This window comes from Cetorhinus maximus, chromosome 9, assembly GCF_964194155.1.
Source record: "Cetorhinus maximus chromosome 9, sCetMax3.hap1.1, whole genome shotgun sequence".
NCBI classification, from domain to species: Eukaryota; Metazoa; Chordata; class Chondrichthyes; order Lamniformes; family Cetorhinidae; genus Cetorhinus; species Cetorhinus maximus.
Genome location: NC_135887.1, coordinates 44,757,815 through 44,775,391, shown reverse-complemented (window position 1 = coordinate 44,775,391; position 17,577 = coordinate 44,757,815). Strand labels below are relative to the sequence as shown.

The 17,577-nt window shown below is 42.4% G+C and overlaps 1 protein-coding gene across 2 annotated transcripts in view; it reads right to left on the bottom strand.

The window, feature by feature from the left end:
- The window catches only part of LOC144684607 (cytosolic arginine sensor for mTORC1 subunit 2), a 192,168-nt gene that overhangs the window by 127,028 nt on the left and 47,563 nt on the right, over positions 1 to 17,577 (bottom strand). The gene's annotated exons all lie outside the window — the stretch shown is intronic.

The window sequence follows — 17,577 nt, the reverse complement described above, 5'->3', positions numbered from 1 at the left end:
TTTTCCTACATGGAATGTCAGAAACTGGCCGTTAGGCTCAACTTGCACCAGTATTTTTTGCTTCACATGAGCCTCCTCCCACCCACCTTCATCCAAAGATATGAGCATAATCTTCTATTCATTTTTCCTTTGTGGCTATCTAGCTTAAATGGATATATGTTATTCACCTCAGCAATGATTATGGTTGTGAGTTCCATATTCCTACCGCTCTTTGGGCAAAGAAGCTTTTGTAAAAGTGCATATAGTTGGACTGAATCTCACTATTAAATTAAAACGTTTAACTCAACTAATTTCCTGTAAAATAGCAGAGACTCAGTTTGTCATTGTCAACAAGATTTCAGGATTTGTGTACAGTGGCATTCTAAATTAACAGCTGCTTAAAAGTCAATCCCTGTGAAATTCAAATGGTAGAGATTAACTAGGCTGGATTGAACAGCAAGCAATGTTAAATGGAACACTTCCACCTGGTCAATTCATCTCTTGGTATTAACCAGCCAATTACAAGTAGGAAGTCACTGATGATATTTAAGCAGCCTTTGTAGCAATGAGCAGTGCTAATATCACCCTGAAAATCGAAGAACTACATAAACTACAGCAAGAGCTGTATTTAAATCATTGTCAAACCAGGGATCAAACATGGGTTCCACCTGATCTGTGTTACCCAGGACCACTTCATGCAGTGCATTCATCTAATGAACTATTTGGGAGCAGAATCAGTGTCATCACTTTGTCCTCAGTCACTGCAGTTGGAATGTAACAGTTCCTGAAGCACATTCCTGAGTAACTTCATAAAGTGTTATATTGTGTAACTTCATAATGTGTTATATAAGGTCCGTTATTGACCTGGGCATTGCTTATTTCTACTAAATTTATCAGCCCTGAAGGAAATTCATCTCAAAGGGTTTCATGTATAGGAAAGGGATTCAACAGCTTGTCATGTGCGACTACTGTTTATAACAATCCGTAAAGCTGGAATTGTCTTTAGATTCAAGTTCTCATCATCCAGGGTTTAACTCTGAATGTATATACTGTTTGCAGCCCTTTGCCCATGATCTTATTGAATGATGGAGCAGGCTCGGGGGGGCCGAATGGCCTACTCCTGCTCCTAATTCATATGTAAGGTCGTATGTCCAGTGAGGTACTTAAAGGTTGTATTGTTAGCCAGCTAAGACCTGATATGAGCAGTATTAAAGAAATTCTCCAAATTGGATGATAAAAAGATCAAAGAAGAACTGAGCTTTTGTTAAAATATTCAAATAGAGATTGAAACTAAAATTAATTAAACAAATTAACATTAATTGATTACTTTCTAGAAGTGTTCACTAGAGCAGTGACCCACAGCATGACGGTCATCACTTGCATGGAGGGTCTGAGACCATTTTGAAGAATTTAAAACCAGTAAGTTTCTGAATATTGACTATCTACTTAAGGGTGTTATGTAAGATTAGGAATAAAATCTACCAAGTGTTGGCAGGCATCATGAGAAATGTGGTGAATACAAGGGAGTTCCCGCTAAACTGGAAAAATGCCACCATGGTTTCTGGTTTCAGAAAGACAAAACAAACCATGGAACTGGAGACCCATTAATTTCATATCAATAACTGATAATTCAATTAATTGTTAGGAACAAACTCGAGGATTGCCTTTACGAAAATACCCTTGTAAGTAGCAGCCTGACCAATTTCCTAAACTGCTTTTGTGAACTGATATCTCAAATAGGTGTTGAAAAACCCTTTAGTTTACTTTGCTTTAGGAAGCATCTAAGTCCTACATTACTACGGTGACTACATTTCACAAGTACTTTGTTGGCTGCCAAGTACTTTGAGGCATCCTGTGGTCATGAACGGCACCATATAAATGTGAGTCTTTCTTTCTTTAAGTCAGAAAGCAGAGAATGCATAAGATCTGACAGGTTAGGTGGACAGAGTGTGCAGTTCATCTTATTCAATGACTTACTCCTCAACAATGCATGCACCAGTGCAGTTTACCCAACGAGCTAGCAGAAGAAAGCACGAGAGAGAAAAAGGGGGTAAGAAAGAAAAAGCTGAACCCCAAAAAAAAGTAATTAACAGTTTAATTTTGATATGCTTTTTGATAAACAGCTAGCGCTTTCAACTTGAGCAGTTTGTCAGGGCAAATTTCTGAATGCCATTCTGTTTATCTTAGTTGTAAACAACATTTTATTTATCATCTCTGTACAAATTAAACTGCTTCTATACTGTACATATAAAAAAGCTAACAAGTCACAGGAGGAGATTTCAATATATTTATGTTGGTTCTTGCTATCTTTGTGTCATAACAGTGCTAAATCTGACAGGTTTAATAAAGCTAAACCAATTCAGCAGATATTTTATTGTGCCTCAGACTCCAAGGGAGAAATATATTATCTGTTTACAGCCAGCCAGGGTTGGAAATTTCCACCAGCACAAAGCCTTCCTCTGTCTTCAGTAAGATTGGAGCCTCACACATTCATCAACAGTCTCCAGGGAATCAGTGTATGAATAAATCCAGGGAGGGCTATGCAAGCATTTGGTACGAAAGCAAGAGAAAGCAGTAAAATGTACAAGAAATTATGTGGATAGTTTGACTTGTGAGATAGCTATGTCGTTTTGAATTCCTTTTCTTTTAAAAACAGCTCATGCTCAGGTTGACAGCACCGGAATGCAGACTAGTTTACTAGCCAGGGAGGTTCTTAGTGACGACCCATGAGCTAATTAAGAATGCATTAAACAATAGAGCAGGGAAAAACATTTTGTAGATGCCATTTCTAATGGAGAAAAAACATGTCTAATGTTCTGGAGTTGCTGGTTGCTCGACACAGATGGGATGTGAATGCCAATTTTTTACAACATGAAGCAGCAGAAGCAGTTTGTGACTGCTATTATCAGCATTAGCTCTGGGGTAATAGGAAGGATGGTCTAAAGCTTCTCAGTTATTGATATCTATTCTGGAAGAACTCACTTGAAGAATCTGCATGTCCTGACATGTGAATTGCTAGAATGGAGATTCTACCAATCGCCCAGTACAAATGAGTAATACTCAAAATGTATATTTACTACTTTTCGATTAATATCAAGTGCTGTTAAGGATCATGTTGGAGGTACCAACATTTTAAAGGTAAACGTGCTAACTACAGGCAGGATTTTCCAATCCCACCACCAAAACTCAATGAATGTTTGGCTGCCTCTCCAGATTTTCCAACCGTGAGTGGGACTGGAAAATCCCGGTCTGCAGTTGCAGCTCGGCTCCTTTTCCCAGTCCCCATTATAGTCTAGCTTACTGTCACTTCCATCAATCTGACCCAAATATAGTAAAAGAAGGTTTGACCAGTTGGATCAGGAAATATTCAAAATTACTTTTATTTGTTTCCAAGACAAAGCAGCCCGCTTGATTGGCACCCAATCCACCAGCTCAAACATTCACTTCCCTCCACCACCAGTGCACAGTGGCAGCAGTGTGTAGCATCTTCAAGATGCACTGCAGCAACTCACCAGGCTCTTTCAACAGCACCTTCCAAACCCACAGCCTCTACCACCTAGGACAAGGACAGCAGATACATGGGAACACCACCACCTGCAAGTTCCCCTCTAAGCCACACCACCCTGACTTGGAAATACATCACTGTCGCTGGGTCAAAATCCTAGGACTCCCTTCATTACAGCACTGTGGGTGTACCTGCACCACATGGACTGCAGTGAGGCAGCTCACCACCACCTTCTCAAAGGCAATTCAGGATGGGCAATAAATGCTGGTCTTCATCCCAAGAACGAGTTTAAAAAATGCCTCCGTTTAAAAGGGTGTAATCAAAAAATTAAATTAATTCTTAACTAATCTTCTCAGGATTTTTAGGAATCACTTTGTGACCATTTTTCACCAATAAATTCCTGAATTTGAGGAAAAAAACTTCCAAAATGTTGAGAGATGTGTGCTATTGCATGAATGATGACAGCAGGCCGTGCAAGTTGCACTGATGGCTGCATTGCTTTTATGTCTTTGGTTCTCATTTTTGGTAGGAAAAAAAACGAAGGTAATGGAGTTTAGAGTTTTTTTTTTAAAAGAGGACTTAGAACATCTCTTAGGTTCTCTTGCGAATGTTGTATGCTTCATACTTTAACAACAGTAGTCCATTGTTCCCAGGAATAGGGAAAAAGAAAGGGCACCAGCACAGTTTGCACAACGATGGTCCAACAGCAAGCAGAGATAATGGACCGGATCTTGCGGTTAGCAGCGAAGCAAAGGTGAATGCCACTCACCGTATGATAAACCGCGACCCTGTCTTAGTCACAGGCTGCAGCGGAACTTTGCTTTCCCGGTTGCAGCGTGGGTTCACCAGTGAGGCTGAGTGGTGAGGCATCATCCTGGTGAAGCCACGTCCCCTCTGAAATCAAGGGCCGAAGACACACCCCTTGACGTTTTTCTTCAGTTGTCTTTCACCAGCACTGGGTGGCAATAATACATTCTAGCTGTAGGATACACTGCAGATACACACCAAGTTGACTTTAGCAGCAATTCCCAGCCCTGTTAACCCTGCCACTGGTTTAAAAAAAACAAGGGCAACAGAGTAATGGGAATGCCATCATCTCCAAGTTCTCTTCCAAATCACACATCGTTCTGGCATGGATATATATCTTCATTCCTTCATTATTGCTCAATCAGTATCCTGGAATTCCCTACCTAATACTATCAAAGAAGGACAATCACCTACCACTTATAGTGGTTCAAAGAGAAGGTCCCACCTAGATATTTGCATAATAGGGGTAGCAATAAATGCAGCTTTGCCAGTTTTGTCCACATCCCGAGAACCTAAAGACACCGTAAAAAGTAAACTTAAAATAGAAAAATAAAATACTCAGAGGGGCAATAAGCTTCTAGAATATTATACCAGATAAATAATGGAATTGAAGATTTCAAGTAGTTCTGGAAAGGTTGAGTTTGAGGTTGGGTTACTTCAACTTTCTCATCCTTACCTTCTTATGTCATCAGAAATTGCTAGATTTTTAACAACATAAACAAAAATATATTTCAACATGTCTAGAAAGGAGTTAAGGAGATTTGTCACATCAAATTTACAGAATATTTAAATAGCACAGGTTAGGTAAAACCAGAATATTAAGTAGTACAATGTATGCAGAGAGTGTAGATTAAAATTATTATGAACAGATATTAGAAATAATTTTGTTATTTACTCAAAAGATGGTAAGGGGAATAATCTCCCAGGCAAGTTAGTGAAATCAAGAACACTGGGGACATTCAAAATGCGGCTCAATGTTAAAACAAGAGTTAGGATAGCAACATGCGATACTTCAATTAACTAAATAGGCCTCTTATCCTTCAATCTGTTTTTTCTTACGTGGAATGGTAGAGTTATGTGGAAATGTGGTTAGAACCATAGAAAATTTACGGTGCAGAAAGAGGCCATTCAGCCCATCGTGTCTGCGCCGGCCAAAAAGAGAAAAAGGAAACTAGCCGCTCATTTTAATCCCACCCCATTAACCATTACTCAATTCTTGTGTGGTTTACAAATGGTGTTCTGATGATGAGATTCTCACCTTTTCTATGTTCACTCTAGGTCATGAAGGTCATGAAGGTTTAGTATCTAGATATATCTCTTGGATTGTAACCATGAACCTCCAAAGGTTGTATAACATTCTGGAATGCGTGGACCGGTGGGATGGATTACTCAATATGTCTACTCCAGTGACATAAACATCCTCTGCGTATTAATCATGCAAATACTTATGCACACAAAGATAAAGAAAGGAGGCTTTTTTTAAGGGAGAGCTAAGTGTGGTGACTTTATTTACAAATGTGATGAATGCAGAAAGTACCAGGGGACTCAGGGAAAAGGAAGCTACTGAAAAAGCTCACGAATAAACTAAAACACAAGTAGAATATATTCAATAGTGTGGAACAGGCACAGTGCAAGGGAATTCCCTCAGTCAATGTCAATTACTCCCCTTGTATTAAAATTAATAGATATAGATTGTACTGTGAAGCCCTGGAATTATTATCAGTTTTAAAACAAGATTGAGAGAAAAAAAATCACAGAACTTATGCTGAGATAAGCACTTAGCTTCAAATGATATATAGACTAAAGAGAGCAAAGAGGGCTGGGGTGAAAGCAGAAGGATCCTGTACCCTTGACAGAGAACTGTAATTTATTGGACTCTATACAGCAACTAATTGTATTGAAGGCTCATCATTGCTCCAAATATAAAGGTTAGAGAGCTGTTACCACAGAGCACCCTCTACAGAAATTTTTGGACACATTAAGGGGAGAATTTTCTCCCCCGTCGGGGGGGGTTGGGCGGGAGCGAGCACAGAGCTGCCTCAGGGAGATTAGTTTAAATTCAAAAACATTTAATAAAGGGGAAAAAAAAAATTTTTGAGACGTGTCCCCTCATGTGATACTGTCACTTGAGTTGGGACACGTCTATTAATTTTATTAAAAATTTTAACAAGACTTTAAAAACCTTCATGAAGTCTCATCCCGCCCGTGGATGAGGTTTCATGATGAACGCGAAGGCCGCCTGGGCTCTTCGCCTGCCCACCAACCTTAAGGTTGGACAGGCAGCTCAGTTAATTATTTCAATTGATAGTTAACTGGCCCTAATAGGCCTTTGGCAGGTCAGCGGGCAGGCAGCCGACTCAGATGCGCACCCAGCGAACTGAAAATCTGAATGACATGCGGTGACATCAGGAAGCACGCCCGACGTCACCGCACGTCATTTTACGCCTCGGCGAGCGGGCCCTACCCCTGTTTGCCGAGCCGAAGATTCTGCCCATTCTTACCAAATATATACAATCCTTTTGTGAATGGCAGCTGTATGGAATGGGGAGAAAATAAAAACCCATGCAAGCTAATGGCCACCACAGGCATCGTAACTGAGATTACCAAAAGGGCACATCCACCAGGACCCATTAATTCATTAATTGCAGTGTACAACAGGATCACAGACTGTGTGGTAGGCATGGTTTTCTCTTTAAACAGTTCCTACTGTTGTCAACAAACCAGCAGCACAATATTAAAATCAACCAATTTTAAAAGTGGGAACAAGATTCTAATTTCTGGCCTATGTGCACAAAGTTTCATTTAGCCCATTAGTGTTCCAGACACTCAGAAAGGACTGGAGTGAAACCATAATAATAAAATCATCACATGGATAATGAGACAGGTTTTTCCTTGCAGCAAAAACATCTGAAACTGTTCCCAGATGGCACTGCATGCATAACTGTGTGATACTTGGGGGTCAGTAATTAATGGAGGTTACAGTGTATTACAGTGTATGTCATGGCTTCTCTATTAGAAACTAAGGAACCATGAGCTGCGGCTGAAGAGTAAAAAGGTGGAAAATAAAAATCAAACATAAATATCATTTGCACTAGGTGCAGAGGGCAACAATCATACTGCACTGCATCCAAGGAGTCACTGTCCCATTCATACTACTCCCAGCACAACCGATAACTACTAATGAGTGGCTTACAAAAAGAACAAGTAGCAATTATAGCCACACATAATATATGCACTTCATCCAACCACATGTCAGCAATGAAAGCAGCAACCAGATTACTTCTGATAACAAAACCATCTGTAGAATTCATAAGGGCAGTGCACTCCTGAAAAGTCTGATTCGTTCTGGGCTACAATTCCATCAATCTATGTGAATGAATATCAATGAGCAGGCTCTTCATCCAGGAGGGAGTGATGGGGTGGGGTTGGGGGCTATGGTGGGGTAGTGGTAGTACCGCAACCAAGTTTTTCTCTGAACTCACTTTTATTGCCAGACAACAGCAAATCAGCAGCGATTGTGCGAAGTTTGAAACAGGTTGCTAATTCACTATTGTCCATTTCTGAAACAGCAATACAAGTTATAACAAGTGAAGAGGACACTCCGCTATGCTGTGTTACTCAATCTTGTTACAATTACACAGCTCTTCCTTGAAGTTTTTCCCTGTCTGGTTGATGTTCTGTAACTACAAAACTGAAAAAAAGAAATCTTATTAAGAGCTTCAATCTCACTGAGGAGGCTTCAGGCCAACCCACATCCAACAACCTGCTCTGAAAACTCTGCTCACATTTTGACAGCTGTGACAAATTCCACTACAGCAGCTGAGACAATCTAAAGCAATCAACAACATTCAAAATAAAACAACCCACAACATTCTTAAAATAAATGTGCCCTATCTTCTAATGTTAACGGACATTCTAAAAAATTCCAGGATCCGGATCCGTGACTTTGCCAAAAACTAATCAGTTCGTCCTTGGGCCATACCCTTTTTGTGTACCAAGTTCCGTTGAAATCCATCCATTAGTTTTTGAGATGTATTGTTTACAGACTAACGGACTAACAAACAGGGCAAAAACATTACCTCCATCCAGCTTTAACGACGGAGGGAATTACTCTCACAATCTTTACAGCTGGAATGACTGGACAATGATCATGATTAGGAATAATTTTTGGCTTCCATAGTCTATGGACCTTCAACCCGGATGAGATCAACCAAACCAGCTCAGACTAGAGACCAACCCTGAAACCTTTCTGCTGTTGAATGCACAACCTGGTAACTATGTAAGGGCAGTATTGGGCTTAGCTCTGATTCCCTCAACAGTCGAATAACATATCCATACAGAGGCACAGACGTTGTCCTTCAATTTATGGATATATCCGAAAGAAATACCCACCTGCAGACTAAAATTCCCAACCGATTCTTCTACCTGGTGAACCTTTAACTCTGGGAGCTGGAATGTATCTGGGCCACAATACATAGTACTAGTTGACAAAGAAATTCTCAGGACTAAGGAACATGCTACAGTAAGACTGACCATAACTTGACAACTCAACTTAAATCTCTGTTCATAGTATGAATGGTGCAAGCACTTCACCCTGAACATGACGCAGCATTAGGGATGGAACATGAGAAGCACAGCAGCTCACATCTTTTACAGATGCGTTTCTTAACCTGGCAGACTCGGTATTTAAAAATGTTTCGCATGATTGCTGTATGTTGTGGCAGCAAGTCATAACCCCTCCAAGACAACTTGCATTCAAACGGCACCTTTAATGTCTTCAAGATACCCCAAAGCACACTGCAGTCAATGGACTTTTGATGTGCAATCATCTTTATTCTGCAGATAAACACGGGAACCAATTTGCACAAAGCTAGAGCCCAAAAATGCCAATGAGATGAATGACCAGTTTGGTGGTGTTGGTTTTTGAATATTGCTGATCCATTCACACAAAGTGGGATCAGGTTGAGCACTATATTTTTTATATTTTCTATATTTTTTCAAAAACCCAACAATCCTAGCTCCTGTGTCAGAACTGTCCCACTAGGAAACTCAGCTGCTGGCATGTTGACTTTAAGTGGGGGTGAGGATGGGAGGTGGTGGCGTTAGGAAGGAAAGCAAGTTCCCTAATTACCCCTTGGCAGAAAGTCTGGCTGGAGATTAACTCCAGGGTGGCCACCACATGCCAGGTTCCCTTTCTCCCCAGGAACAAGTGGTAGACATATCTCTGCATTATAAAGGCCTAGCAACACCCCATTGTATGGAGGCCCTGACTCTGGCTCCAGCCCCAACAGTAAACAATCAGACCTCAGGTGAGAACAGGACTGGGTTCAGCTCTGAAGCCCGCCCAATCAATTAGCTTGTCAAAGCTAAAGTGTTAGCATAGGGGAGATGCCTTTGAGGGTATCCGTGGAATTAAACCCCAGCAAGATGTCAAGACTCTCAAGGGAGGGGAAAAGATTTACAACAATATCTAGAGATAAAGTTAAAAAAAAATACAGGTATTTCTATCTTGAATGAGAAAATGGAATTGATAGTGGAAACGCTATCCAAGAAATGGATTCACTGGTCAAGTAGGAGCGGCACAAATGGGCCTTCTCTGAATCTCATAAAATAGATTAACATTAGGCATAAAAGAGAGAGAGTTTTGCTCAGCAAACACTTCCAGCTTTGTGGTCTTCCCAGTTTCCAGTAGTTCATAATATTTCATTATATGCTAATTATCAACACTTAAATCATTACAAAGCTTTGTCATGATGATGAAAGATGGGCCTTTTGAGATTTTTTTCTTCAAATTTTCAGCTGCTATTTTTCTGACTGACCCAGTAGCAGGACCCGTCGAAAATGCGGGGCTGTATTTTTATTGAATATCGAGCCATTGGGCAGGGTTTCCCGGTCGCCAACGTGTAAAATGACGCGGGATGACATCGGGCAGAACTCCCAATGTCACCCCGCGTCATTTCAATTTTCAGGTCAGCGGGGGCTCAGCTGAATCAGCTGTGCGCCCGCCGACCTGTCAATGGCCTATTGAGGCCATTGACAAACTCATTAGCATCATGAATGGACCTGCCCATCCAACCTTAAGGTTGGTGGGCAGGCCGGGAGCCCTGCCGGGCTTCAGAGAAAGCATGAAACCTCATCCAAGGCCGGGATGAGGTTTCATGTAGGTTTTTAAAAATTTAATAAAAGTTTAACTAAAAGTGATGGACATGTCCCAACTTATGTGACAGTGTCACATGAGGGGACATGTCAGGGAAATTTTTTCTATTTTTAGCATTTTTACATTTGGAGCCAATCTCCCTGAGGCAGCACTTAGCCTCAGGGAGATAAGTGCGCTCTTTCATGCGCATGTGTGAAAGAGTGCACTCTCGGCTCAGGGAATCCCCACCCCCCCGCACAGGGAGAGCATAGCGCTTCCTGGCGAACGTCACGCTGGGCGGGCCTTAATTGGCCCGCCCACATAAAATGGCGGCCACGCGCCCGCTCCTGAATTTCTCCCCCAACAGGGGGACAATTCTGCCCCTTATTTCATAGGAATCTCTAGATTCCACACATTTGGGCAGTTGGAGGGGTTCTCCTACAGAAAACTACATTAAGCAGATTAAAAGTGCACCATCTCAGGTTAATTTTTCATTCTATCCATGTCTCCTTTTTGGGCTTTTTCATGTGACCAATCTCAGCCTCACTTCAGGCCATAAAATGCTGGCCGTGCCAATGATGCTACATCTAGAGTCTGAAGGTAAAGAAAGATGTGAAAACTCAGTTTCTAGATACTAAAATGGGTAAAGGAGATAAAAGCAGATGAGGCAAAACATACTCATTTAGCACTTTTTGACATTTTAAAGATCAGTATCGTGTTATTCCGTCCTACACTAGGGATTATTTTTGCCTTCACCATCTAGATGGCAATCCAGGCAAATCCAATAAAAAGAGAGGGGTTATCACTCCACCAGATTATGTCCAAGGTGGTGAAGATGAAAATTTAACATTTTGAACACTGTAGGGGAAGGTGAAGAGAGGTCAGATTTAATGGCAGTATAAATGACAAGCTGGACTGAATCACCCTGGCTGCTTGTCAGGGATTTGAACCAACATTTTGAAACATATATTAGGTTAACCGACAGTGGATACAATCATGTAAGTCCCCTGCGCATACCTTTACTAAGTATTGTTTTCACATCTATAGTGCTTTGTGACTTGGTCAATGTAGGGCTAGGGGTGACACCTCCTCCTTTCATTTCAGATACCCAAGTTCAAGCCCATCCCAGACTAATCGGGTGAAAGTCTCCAGCCTCTGCCAGCTGCAGGATGTGTGTTTCAGCTGTTTCAGTCCAGTGATCGAGAGTCAGCAGAGTAAAATTGCCCATAATGTAAAGCCAACCTGGCAATTCCAAACAGGAAAGCCAGAAGGACGGCTCCCGCAGGGAATAGAAAGAAATTGTACAGGTATCACTAGATGGTGCCCTTTTTAAGGATCAGCTTTTTAAATGTGCAAACAGAAAAGCTACTTAATTACTACTCAGTGAATTAGAGTTGCACAAATCTAAGAAATCTTGAAACACAAGAGCCACTGAATGACGATTATACAACATATTAGAGCTGGTATTGAACTCATGTAACAAGTTGCAGATAAAGCAAACCTCCGCTTCTACACAGTGTTCAGCAGGAGGACTGAGCAAGATTTATACTGCCCAGGATCAGCAGTGTGCGTGAAGAACACTGGTGATCACTTTCTTCACTGATGAAGAAAGAAAAGACAAAAACAAAAACAAAGCACAATGTTTAGTGAGTGCAACTAAATAGTAATTTCCATGCTAAATTGTAACATCCAAAAGAAAGTGTCCAAATTTAAAACTATTCTGATCAAAATAGTGGGTGTTATACCTGCTAGGCTATGCACTCCTTCCAGTTTATGAGGATAGTAGACAGCTCTGCACCAACAACAAAGGCACAATAAGATTTTCAAATACAGGAGCAGCAGAAAGGAAGAGCCAGAGGCAGTCAGGAGAGCTAGAAGAGCTGTCCAGTCTGTGTCCCCCCAGAGCAGCCACCGTCTGACAGAAATCAAAATGTGACATCACAGGAAAGCAGATAAGTGGTTAGTTGGTGGATATTTTGCTCGTTTATCTTTAAAACTCATCCTTCGGGGAACAGAGAGAACCAGACCTGTGGGAGACACCTCTACTTGAAAACAGATAAAAGAGTGGGTGAGGCTCGGGGTCTTCACTTACCTTCGGGGAGCAGAGAAAACCAGACTTGACCTACTCAGGAGCTGGCTGAATTTCAAAAAAAAAAATCGGACTGACATCACAGGAAATCTCTAAGTTCATTGGTTGGTGAGAAGCTGCTATTAGGGAGTGTCTTTAAAAAGCTGAAAATTAGAAAATTATGTTATTTTTAAAGAAGTAGCTACTTAGACTTAAGTAAGAAACACAAGCAAGAGGGAAGTAAAGTTAAGTCAAGGCCAAGTAAAATAAAGTAATAGAAGTAAACCAAAGGAAAATAAAGTTAATGTAACTAAAGTAAAGTTTAGACATGGCAGGGCAGCTCGGTCGTGTGGAATGCGCGTCCTGTAATGTGTGGGAAGTCATGGATGCTACCAGTGACCTAGATGACTACGTGTGCAGGAGGTGTTACCAGCTGCAGAAAATTGAGCTCCGGGTTTCGGAGTTTGAGCGACAGCTGGAATCACTGTGGCGTATCCGCGAGGCTGAGAACTACGTGAATAGCACATTCAGAGAGGTGGTCACACCGAAGCTTAGGAGCATGGAGGCAGAAAGAGAGTGGGTGACAACAAGGCAGTCCAAGACAGTCCCTTGGCGTCCTGCTCGCTAATCAGTTTTCCATTTTGGATACTGGTGAGGGTGTTGGTTCCTCGGAGGAGTGCAGTCAGAGCTACATTTGTGGCACCACAGGCAGCTCAGCTATACAGGAGGGGAGGAAGCAGAAAGGAAGAGCAGTAGTGATTGGCAATTTGTTAGTTAGGGGTACAGACAAGCGTTTCTGTGGCCATAGACGTGACTCCTGGATGGTATGTTGCCTCCCTGGTGCCAGGGTCAAGGTCGTCATGGAGAGGCTGCAGGACATTCTACCCGGGGAGGATGAACAGCCAATGGTCATGGTCCACATTGGTACCAATGACTTAGGTAGGAAAGGGGATGAGGTCCTGAAAGCAGATTTTAGGGAGCTAAGAAGGAGATTGAAAAGCAGGACCTCTAAGAAGTAATCTCAGGATTACTCCTAGTCCCACTCGCTAGTGAGCATAGAAAAAGGAGAATTGGGCATTGAACATGTGGCTGGAAAGCTGGTGTAGGATGGAGGGTATCAGATTTCTGAGGCATTGGGACTGGTTCTGTGGGAGGTGGGATCTGTGCAAGAGGATGGTGTACACCTGAACAGGACCAGGATAAATATCCCCATGGGGGTTGGGGAGGTTGCTTGTGCTGTTGGGGAGGGTTTAATCTAGATTGGCAGGGGGGTGGGAACCTGAGGGCAGTTTCAGATAGGACAAATTCAGAGCAGGGAAGGGGAGATAGAAAATTAACGAGTGACTCTGAAAGGCACAAGAAACAAAGGTTAGAAGAAGTGTTAGAAGTGTTCTGTTGAAGAGTCATGCGGACTCGAAACGTTAACTGTGCTCCCTTCCACAGATGCTGCCAGACCTGCTGAGTTTTCCCAGGTATTTTTGTTTTTGTTTTCGATTTCCAGCATCCGCAGTTTTTTGTTTTTATATAAGAGGGAGTGTAATTCTAGATTAGGTCTAAGGAAATGAAGCAGGGCAAGTGGATGAAGTAGCAGTGGGTGACCATTTTGGAGATAGTGACCATAATAGTTATATTTAGCAACATTATGGAAAAGGACAAAGATAGAAGAGGAGTAAATGTCCTAAATTGGGGGAAGATAAATTTTACAAAGCTGAGAAGTGATCTGGCGAGAGTGGACTAGATACAGCTACTTGAAGGAAAATCAGTGACAAATCAGTGGGAGGCATTCAAAAGCAAGATTCTACAGGCAGAGTGTAGACATGTCCCCACAAAGAAATAAGGTGGTACTGCCAAATCTAGAGCCCCCTGGTTATCCAGAAGCATACAGGGTAAGATAAAGCAGAAAAAGAAAGCTTATGACAGTCACAAAAAACTTAATAGTGTAGAAAGCCTAGAGGAGTATAGAAAGTACAAGGTGAAGTGAAAAAAGGAAATTAGGAAAGCAAAGAGAGGATATGAGAAAATATTGGCAAGTAAAATCAAGGAAAACCCAAAGATGTTTTATCAGTACATTAAGAGCATGAGGATAACTGAGGAAAGGTTAGGGCCTATCAGGGATGTACAAGGTAACGTATGCGTGGATGCAGAAGATGTGGACAGGGTTCTCAACGAGTACTTTGGCCAGAATTTTACCGTCGGCAATTTGGGGGCAGGGCCTGCTCGCCGACAGGAAAATGACGCGGGATGAGGTCGGGAGGAACCCAATGTCATCCCGGTCCATTTAAATATTGAGCAAGGCGGGCGGACAGCGAAATCAGCTGTCTGCCCGCCGACCTGTCAATGGCCAATTAAGGCCATTGACAAGCTAATTAAGATCATTAAAGGCCCTGCCTGTCCAACCTTAAGGTTGACAGGCATGCCATGAGCCCCAGCGGGCTCCTGATAATACATGAAACCTCATCCACTGGCGGGATGAGGTTTCATGTCCGTTTTTAAAAAGTTTAATAAAGTTTATGTCCTTTTTATTAACACGTCCCATCTCGTGTGACATTGTCACATGAGGCGGACATGTTAATAATTATTATATTTTTCTATTTTTAATGTTTTTTACACTGTCAGATCTCCCTGAGACACCACTTAGTCTCAGGGAGCAGTGCGCTCTTTCGCGTGCATGCGCGAAAGAGCACACTTTGACAGATGGGGAATCCCTCCACCCCCTGAACAGGAAGTGCATAGCGCTTCCCGTCGGGTGGGCCGCTGGGTGGGCCTTTATTAGCTTGCCAATTCAAAATGGCGGCGGGGCCCGTTTCAGCGGCGGAGTTCAGCTGCCCGCCTGCCGCCAAGCCGGTGGGGCCCGCCCGCCCATCGAGGTAAGAATTCTGGCCTTTGTCTCTGTTCTCACAAGGAAGGGGATGATGGAGACATTCTCGTTAAAGGGGAGGACTGTGAAATATTAGATACAATAAACATAATGAGAAAGGGAGTACTGGAGGGACTGTCATCCTTAATCACCAGAGCTGAATGGATTGTATCCCAGGCTGTTAAAGGGAGCCAGGGTGGAAATATCGGATGCTCTGAGGATCATTTTCCAATCCTCACTAGAAACAAGCGAGATACCAGAGGATTGGAGGTCTGCAAACGTTGTACCATTGTTTAAAAAGGGTGTGACAGATAGGCCAGAAAATTACAGGCCAGTCAGTCTGACTTCTGTGTTGGGCAAGTTAGTAGAATCAATTCTGAGACAGGATAAACTGTCACTTAGAAAGGAACGGCTTGATCAGGGATAGTCAGCGTGGCTTTGTTAGAGGAACATCGTGTCTTACTAATTTAATTACATTTTTTGAGGAAGTAACAGGGAGGATTGATGAGGGTAGTGCAGTGGATGTTGTCTACATGGATTTTTGTAAGGCATTTGACAAAGTCTCCCATATGGCAGACTGGTCAGAAAAGTAAAAGTCAATGGGGTACAAGGAAATGTGGTGAGTTGGATCCAAAATTGGATCAGCAACAGGAAACAAAGGGTAATGATCAATGGCTGTTTTAGTGAATGAAAAGCGGTTTCCAGTTGCATTCCACAGGGCTCAGTGTTGAGTCCCTTGCTGTTTGTTGCATATATTAATGATTTGGACTTAAGTGTGGGAGGCATGATTGGGAAATTTGCAGATGACACGAAAATTGGCCATGTAGTTGATGGTGAAGAGGATAGCTGTCAACTCCAGAATGATATCAATGGTTTGATTTAGTGGGGAGAAAAGTGGCAAATGGAATTCAATCCAGAGAACTGTGAGTTAATGCATTTGGGGAGGGCAAACAAAGCAAAGGAACACACAATAAATGGAAGGATATTGGGAGGGGTAGAGGAAGTGAGAGGCCTTGGAGAGCATGTCCACAGGTTGCTGAAAGTGGCAGGAAGGTGGATAAGGTGGTAAAGAAAGCATATGGAATGCTTTCCTTTACTGAACGAGGTATAGAATACAAAAGCAGGGATGTAATGCTGGAACTGTAAGGCCAGGATTTTACAGCCCAGCCACGGCGTGTCTCCCCCCGGCAGATGCGGCGAGCCATTTAAATCTCCATTTAGTTTGGCGGGACCATAATATCCCACCAGCTGGCAGGGGCTGTAACATCCTGGCCGATAAGATGCTGGTTAGGCCACAGCTGGAATTTTGTGTACAGTTCTGGTCACCACATTACAGGAAGGACATAATTGCTCTGGAGAGAGTACAGAGGAGATTTGCAAGAATGCTGCCATGATATGAAAATTACAGCTATGACGAAAGATTGGATAGGCTAGGGGTGTTTTCCTTAGAACTGAGGAGGCTGAGGGGTGACTTAATTGAGATGTACAAGATTATGAGAGGCCTAGAAAAAAAGCAGGGCAAATCCACACTAACAATTACCGCCCTATCAGTCGACGCTCAATGATCAGCAAAGTGATGGAAGGTGTCATTGACAGTGCTATCAAGCAGCACTTGCTCAGCAATAACCTCTCACCAATGCTCAGTATAGGTTCTGCCAAGGCCACTTGGCTCCAAACCTCACTATAGCTTTGGTGCAAACATGGACTAAAGAACTGAATTTTCGAGGTAAGAGTAGAGTGGCTGCCCTTGACATCAAGACAGCGTTTGACCGAGTGTGGCTGCAGGGAACCTTGGCAAAATTGAAGTCAATGAGAACTGGTGAAATCTCTCCACTGGTTGGGGTCATACTTAACACAAAGAAAAATTATTGTGGTTGTTGAACACCAATCTTCTCAGCCCCAGGACATCGCTGCAAGAGTTCCTCATTCAGTTTCTTAGGCCCAACCATCATGAATGACCTTTCTTCCAGGTCAGAAGTGGAGGTGTTTGCTGATGATTCTACAGTATTCAGTACCATTTGCATCTCCTCAGATACTGAAGCAGTCTATGCCAGCGTTCAACAAATATCTGGACAGTATTCAGGCTTGGGCTTATAAGTGGCAAGTAACATTCCTGCCAAATAAGTGCCAGGCAATGACCATCTCTGACAAGAGAGAATGTAAGCATCTCCCCTTGACATTCAATGGCATTATCATTGCTGAATTCCCCACCATCAACATCCTGA